Here is a 7,355-nt window from a genome sequence, read left to right as displayed (position 1 = left end):
TATTACCACAAATAATAAAGAGCAGTGTTAGATATACCAGTCATTATTATTCGTCTATTTTGGGCAAAGTACCCATGAACAACTGGAAGATGAAAAGGTGCTGCAGAAAGCCAACACAACCAGGACCACAAGTTCAAGTCCACCTTTGCTCATACAGCACTTTCCTGTTACAAAGAGACATTGTCTTTCACACAGTATATAATTGCTTTAAAAAAGAATTAACCCACTAAAATTAGAGGTGTAGCTCATTGTGCAAACATAACTTTCCTCCTATGCACAGTCCCTGGGCTCAAATCTCATCAGCAGAAAATAAAGGGGGAAGACATAATAAAGCAAAAAATGTAAGGTGTCCTGACAGTCATACGTGAAGCCTCGCATGACATATGCCAAATTTACTTCAAATCCTTGGCAGAAAAATTATTCTTTAACAAAAAATGAGACCAAGTACCACAACTGTTAGTGATGATAGTTTGTTATCCAAATAAACAAGAATTACTCATCGAAACCAAACCTCTACCCTCCATCTACAGAAATGTAGGTCCTGTCATTGGCAGAACAGTGTGTTGCAAAATGCTTACATTAACAATCCTTACCTCGACCTAAGGTCAGTGACTCGTGACTGTAATCCCAGCTACTTAGGAGGACTGCAGTTCAGAGCCAGCATGAGTAGGAAAGTCCATGATGCTTTTAGCTCCAATTTACCACCACAAAGCTAGAAACAGATCTGTCACTCAAGTGGTAGAATGCTAAGCCTTTAGCAAAGCCCTGGGTTCAAGCCCCAATACTGGCATCAAAATTAAATTAAAAATAAATAAATACATAATGGGGAGGAGGTTAATTCTGGTGAATCATGATGAATCAAGATTTGTGCCCATTCCAAAAAAAAAGGTCCAGAAAACACTTTGGTCACTTTCAACATGTCATCACTCAACTAAGATTCAGTTAGCAAGTCTTCACCATACATGCTCCACCACCAATGGTAATAGTCTCATACACTATAATAAAGACTGCTTTTCTTTAAAAGCCACCCACACAGGCTTATTCTCCTATGGTACAGCAATACAAATAAAGTAAGATAGCTCGTACAAATAAATGCCAGTAAGTTGGAGAAGAAGGAACTCACAGACTCGAGTGTGTGTATCACATATGTATGTCAGATAGATGATTACACGAAAGGCATCTATCATGTGGCATATATATATGTATATATATATATACACATATGTAGTCCACCTATGATATATAGGGCTGATATGTATATATGTATCACACACACATATATATATGCATCTCCTACACACAATGTAATTTATAAACCAGTCTAATGTTGTAATCTATTTTTTTAATATATCTGACTCAGAATTGCCTAATACCACATACATTTCCCGGAACTGACAAAATGAACACTGACTTCTTTAGTACACCCTGTAGTCTCTTTCCATCTGAAATAATTCCTATGTTTTTTATTCCTTACTACAGCCAATACTTAATTCAATCGAGACCGCTTGTTTTATAGATTCATTTTATTTGTTTCCTCAGTGTTATATGCATAATGAATCTTTCTAGCCAATACAATAGAGGTGGGGAAAATGAGAGAGATCAAGGATCTAATTTTACTTTCTATATCATAATGCACATCACTAATTTTCCAGAGAGTTTTGAGAGTTCCACAAAAAAACCTCTTACCTTAAAAGAAATTACTTTTGTGTTATTTTGTTGTTAATATGAAGGTGCTATAGAGAGAGGTTACCATTGTATAAGTCAGGTATTGAATACATTTCCCTTTTTGGACAATATCACCCCTTACTTAGCTTTTAAAACCAATTATTTTTATAGCAAACCCATATTACAGCACAACAAGGGGATGGGCTAGAGGACCTGAGTTCAAAGGCCAGTACTACCACCACCCTCAACAACAAAACGAATCCATGAAGTAAACAAAAATCCATACTGTACCTTTTTCCTCAAGTTTCCTCTGATATGACATAGCCTGCTTATGCCATCAAAACACATTGCTTCTAATCGTCCGTTTCCCAACATTTTGAGAACTTGTGCATACTCTGTAGTTGGGATAAAATTCAACATTGGTCTGAGTTCAAGACCCAGGACCAGTGTAATACATATATATGTACATACATTTATACATACTAGTATCACTCTCTGCCAAATAAATCTCCCTTGCCTCAGAGAAAGCTAAAACAAACGGCTTCATTATTAGTAAGTCCTACATTTACACTATCAACTAGTCTATAAGATAAAAACACTGTTCAGAGGTAAAATGTCAGATGTTGAGTTCAAGTATTCCTCAAACCATCCCAATGTTCTTAAGAAGGATACTGTTAAGAATAGAAGCCATGGACATCTTGTGGGAAAAGAATAAAAGTGGGGTAGGAGGGGCTAGGTGTTTGGCCTAGGGGTCGAGTGCTTGCACACTCAAAGACCCGGGTTTGAGTCCTTGGTACCACATACATAGGAAAAACACAGAAGTGGAGCAGTGGCTCCAGTGGTAGAGATTTAGCCTTGAGAAACCCTAAGTGCTCAGGGCTTTAGATCAAAGCTCTGAACTGGCAAAAATAAAGAGGAGAGTAGGAAAGGGAAATAAAATGTAAGAGAACCTACACAACACTCCATAGCAGAGTTAATCCAGAGAAAATCTAACACACGAAAAGGCTGTCTACACAGCGGTGAGATTATTTTCTGATAGCTTCTGAATATACATGTGCTCCAAACATTTCCAGCATGTGGCAACAAAAAAGAAAAGTATGAAAGTTTGCTGTTAAGTTCCACATCTTATACAAATAAGAAATTCAAAGGCAAATATAGAAAGGCCTTTGGTGATAGAAAAGCATGTTTCATGTGATTGAAAAATGTGAACATTTCAGAAGATGGTGGTCACAGTGAGAACTTTGCAGGAACAGCTAGAAAAGACCAAAGAGAGCCTAAACAACGTAGATGAAAACATCCGCAAGCTCACGGGGTGAGATCCAAATGACGTGAGACCCATGCAAGCCGAACAGCTGGCCCTTTCTGGAGGTAGAGGACGTGGTAGTTTATTGCTGAAGCGTGGATTCTCTGATAGTGGAGGAGGACCCCTAGGCAAACAGAGAGACTTGAAGGGGCAGTCGGTAGGCTGGGTGGGGAGCATCGGACAGGAAGAGAATCATACCAAGAGAGCAACCCAGAGGAGGAGGATGTCAATAAGCTGGCACTACAGTCTTCAGCTGTAGCTACCTCTGAAGAACACACACACAGAGACCGCCTTATCCAGGATCAAAATATGGATGTAAAGGGAAAGTAGAGGTATCGATGAATATTTGGCTTATTGTTGGGTACTCTTCAGAAATTTAAACAAGAATCTACAGATGTCAGGAAATTGAACAAAAACTTGAAGTTCAGGCAGAAGAAGAGAGAAAGCAAGTTGAACATGAGAGGAGAGAACTATCTGAAGAGAGACATGTAAAACAGACAGAACGGTGGCTTTTGGAAGGTTGGGCTTCCGCAGCTGCAAGAAGAATGCAATGAACATAATGCCAAGGTAATTAAGTATAGACAAACTAACACAGATCTCCATTTGTTCTATATTCCTGGAAGAATGTGTCCAGATACCCCAAATCCAATAGAAGAATCACAGAGAAAAATGAATGTGTTATTTGAAGGTACACGCTCAAATTTGCAGAACAAATAGGCCTAGAAGGCACACCATGAAAGAAAAAGGGCATCAGCTGGTGCATAATGAAGAACAGAAGCGGGAACAAGAAGAAGGTAAGGTGGCACATCCAGAGGAAAAGTTGGAGGAGACAGGTAATCAGCACAATGATGTAGAAATAAAGGAGGCAGAAGAGGCAAAGAAAGTAGGCATAGTGCATAGTGATGCAGAGAAAGAACAGGAGGAGGAGAAGGAGCAAAAACAGGAAATGAAGGTTAAGTTTGAGGAGGAAACAGAGGCAAAGGAAAGTGACAAACAACAGGATAGTCAGCCTGAAGAAGTTATGGATGTGCTAGAGATGGTTGAGAATGTCCAGAATGTAATTGCTGAGCAGAAAGTGATGGAAACTAATCAAGTTGAAAGCATAGAGCCTTCAGAAAATAAAACTAGCAAAGAATTGGAGCCAGAGATGGAATTTGATGTTGAGCCAGATAAAGAATATAAGTCTCTTTCTCCTGCAAAAGCCAATGTTAGTGTTATAGAAGTGGAGAAGAAACCTGAGGAAAAAGCATTTGAAAAAGAATCTGAACCCCAACGTGAGCCTGTGGCTCAGCCTCTAACCCAGGTGCAGTCTCAGCCCCATCAAGTTCATCAACCCCAGCCTCTTTCTCAGCCCGAGACTTTGACATTAGCTGTTTCAGCTCAGGTTATTCAGGAACAAAAGAATCAACTACCTGAGAGGAAAGTGTTTGCTGTTGAGCCTGTACAACTCACTGAAGTGCCAGTAGTGGAACCAGTTTAACAGCGCACTCCACAGTACAAGCTGAAGCAACAGCAATAGTAGCAGTTCTAGTAGCAGCTCAACCAGTAGCAGCAGCAGAAACAGTTCTAGCAGTGGCAGCGTAGTAGTCAAAGCAGTTCTGGTAGTAGCTCCAGCACAAGTGGTAGTAGTAGCCAAGATAGGAGCAGCAGTACTACTAGTAGTAATGAGAGTAGAAGTCAAAGTAGGGGCCGGGGACACAATAGAGACAGAAAGCACGGTAGGAGCATGGATCCGAAGCGAATGGATACGTCAGGATTAGAGAGAAGTCACAAATCTTCCAAAGGTGGTAGTGGCACAGGCACAAGAAGATTGAAGGATAAGAATTCCAAGTCTGACAGAAAGAGATCTATATCAGAGGGTAGTCGACCAGGCAAAAGATTTCAAGAAGTGAGAGAGACCGAAAATCAGATGGGAAAGACAAAAGGTGTTAACGGAAGAAGCCAGGCTTTCCTAGCCTATTCTTTGCAGCAGAAGATTTCTTGAGTTAAAGGATTACCTTTCCTTGTATGGAGGATGCTGCCTTGAGAATTGCAGGTTGTAAAAAATCTTTTTGGAAAACACAGACTGTTTGTTTACCAGACATTCTTGTACTTTTTGCATAATTTTGTAAGAGTTATTTATGAAAATTATGCGATGTTCCGGAATATGTAAAAATAATAATAAAAAGATTAACATCTCTTGTCATCTTTTCTAAATATCCTATAGGCTTCAGTGAGAATCTGTATATCTTAATAGGTAAATCTATTAAGTCTGTTCCCTTCTAATTCTGTATCGTACATTACTTTTTAGGAATAAATGTTCATTTCATTACTTTGAGATGCCTTTTTGACCCTTGTATAATCATTTTCAGTTTTTACCACTGCATACTGAATAGGCTTAGGGTGTTTCTGGAGACTTCCTCACTTACTTGGCTTTAGCTCTCAGGTCTTTGCAGCTTAATAATCATTTACTATTTTCTGATCTCACTTGTTCATCTAAGCATTTTCCTATCTTGGTTGTCATTTTCCTGATGATGGGAGCATCATACATCTGTCTTTGATGTTACCTCTGTGCTAACAGTATATGCAATCTGTTAAACTAATGGTCACTTTTTTCTAAGAAATCTTCTAAACTTGGATTTTGAATTTGTGGTCTTGTCTTAACATTTCTGTTGGCTCTAAATGAAACATGCCAATATGTGTTTTAGAGAAGTTTTGTTCAAGGAACCACTGTATGGAAGGCTTGACTATGTAAGTAAGCAAAATAACACGCAAGCGTACCAAGTGATAACTTTGGAGTTTTATAAATCTGTATGGAGTATTTGTTGCCATTACAATACATGTGCAAATAAATGTGGCTTAAGTCTTGTGTGACTTCTTAGGATTAGTACTTGTGTTTTGATATGGGCATACATTGCAAAATGGCCTGTTTTTAGTTCTTAAGAACACTATAGCTTTGTATATTCAAGTTAATGGTTTCCAGACTTAGTTTTTTTGTTCTCTGTGCAACTTGTATAAGTGGGAGTATGTTAAACCAACTCCTAAAACCTCTTTCAGAAATAGAAGAGGCAATCCAAAATTTCATATGGAGTAATAAAAGACCCCATATAGCAAAAATGCTTCTTAGCAGAAAGAACAGCGCAGGAGGAATTTGCATACCAAACTTTACACTCTGTACCGAAGTTTTATATAAAATTTCTGGATGAATACTGAAAAAATACAAAATGTAAATCTGGACAACTGATCAGAAATTGGGATTAATATCTGTTTCATGCCTGGTGTGGTAAGAATTTCCCCATAAACAAGCCAGCAAAGAGACGGACATTAGTTGGAGCAGAGAGTGGTGAAGTGTCAGCAAGCCTCCTTCCATCTCAAGAAAAATGGGTACTTCTCCTTACGACCCAATTACACAGGAGGCAATAAGAAGAAGGAGGAGCCTTGACAACAATAACAATAGTAATATAATGACAATGATAGTAATAAGAGAAAAACAACAAATGAGAGAGAAAAAATTACAGAAAGATTCTACCTTACTGAAAGTAAAGGGCTAGGGATATGGCTACAGTGCCTCTCATCAAGCACAGTCACTCAATTCAGATCTCATCTACATTCGGTTTGTAAACAGTTTCATACCGGGCTGCAGTAGGAATTTGTCCATAAATCAGCTGCCAAAGAGGTGGATATCAGCAGGATCACAGATGTAAAGTTTTGAGTCCAGCCTGGACAAAAAATTTAGCAAGTCCTTTCCCGCTCAAGACAAACAGGTGCCTCTCCATTACACAGAAGGCAATAAGGAGGAGGAGCACGTGATAATCATGGTGCTGCTGCAGATAATACAAATTAAACAAAAATACAGTAAGATCCCTTCCATCTCAAGAAAATACACTGTGTTGCTACTCCTTATTACCCTACTATCCAGGAAATAGAGGATCACTAATGAAAAGATTCCCACCCGCCTGAACAAAGGACTATCACACAGTTTGAATGTCACTACTCCAAGTTTGCTATGTTTTAAAGAAGATCCTTTGAGGCTAAACATCTACAAAGGTATCATTAATAAGAGAAGCCTAACTTTAAAAGACTTACTTACCTTGTCCAGCCTCTTTAAAGACCAACTCTCTTTTCTGAGATTCATTCTCATTCTTACCTCTGCGCCTGTTTTTACCTCCTTTACCAGATTATAAAAGTAAATGAGAGAATTAACGGTCGCACTCTACCTACTTTTTAAGCGTCATTACAAGTACTCCGGATGGCTGTACATACAGAGAGGAAAAGGGAAGGGATGTGGCACGGGTACACAATGGCTCCGGTGTAATTTATCCTTTTCTGTGATTGGGAGTTCCAGGAGTTCCTTTTATTGCATGCATGTTTTTAGTGTACCTTAAATAAAAACCTAATTTGTGATCTG

At 38.8% G+C, this 7,355-nt stretch overlaps 1 pseudogene; it reads left to right on the top strand.

Annotated features, from left to right (window-relative positions):
- The first annotated feature begins 2,885 nt into the window (after positions 1–2,885).
- Positions 2,886–4,900, top strand: LOC150040260 (pinin pseudogene; annotated as a pseudogene).
- The last annotated feature ends 2,455 nt before the right edge of the window (positions 4,901–7,355 follow it).

The sequence above is a fragment of the Megascapheus bottae genome, chromosome Y (assembly GCF_031878675.1).
Source record: "Megascapheus bottae isolate mThoBot1 chromosome Y, mThoBot2.hap1, whole genome shotgun sequence".
NCBI classification, from domain to species: Eukaryota; Metazoa; Chordata; class Mammalia; order Rodentia; family Geomyidae; genus Megascapheus; species Megascapheus bottae.
This window is presented reverse-complemented; position numbering and strand designations above follow the sequence as displayed.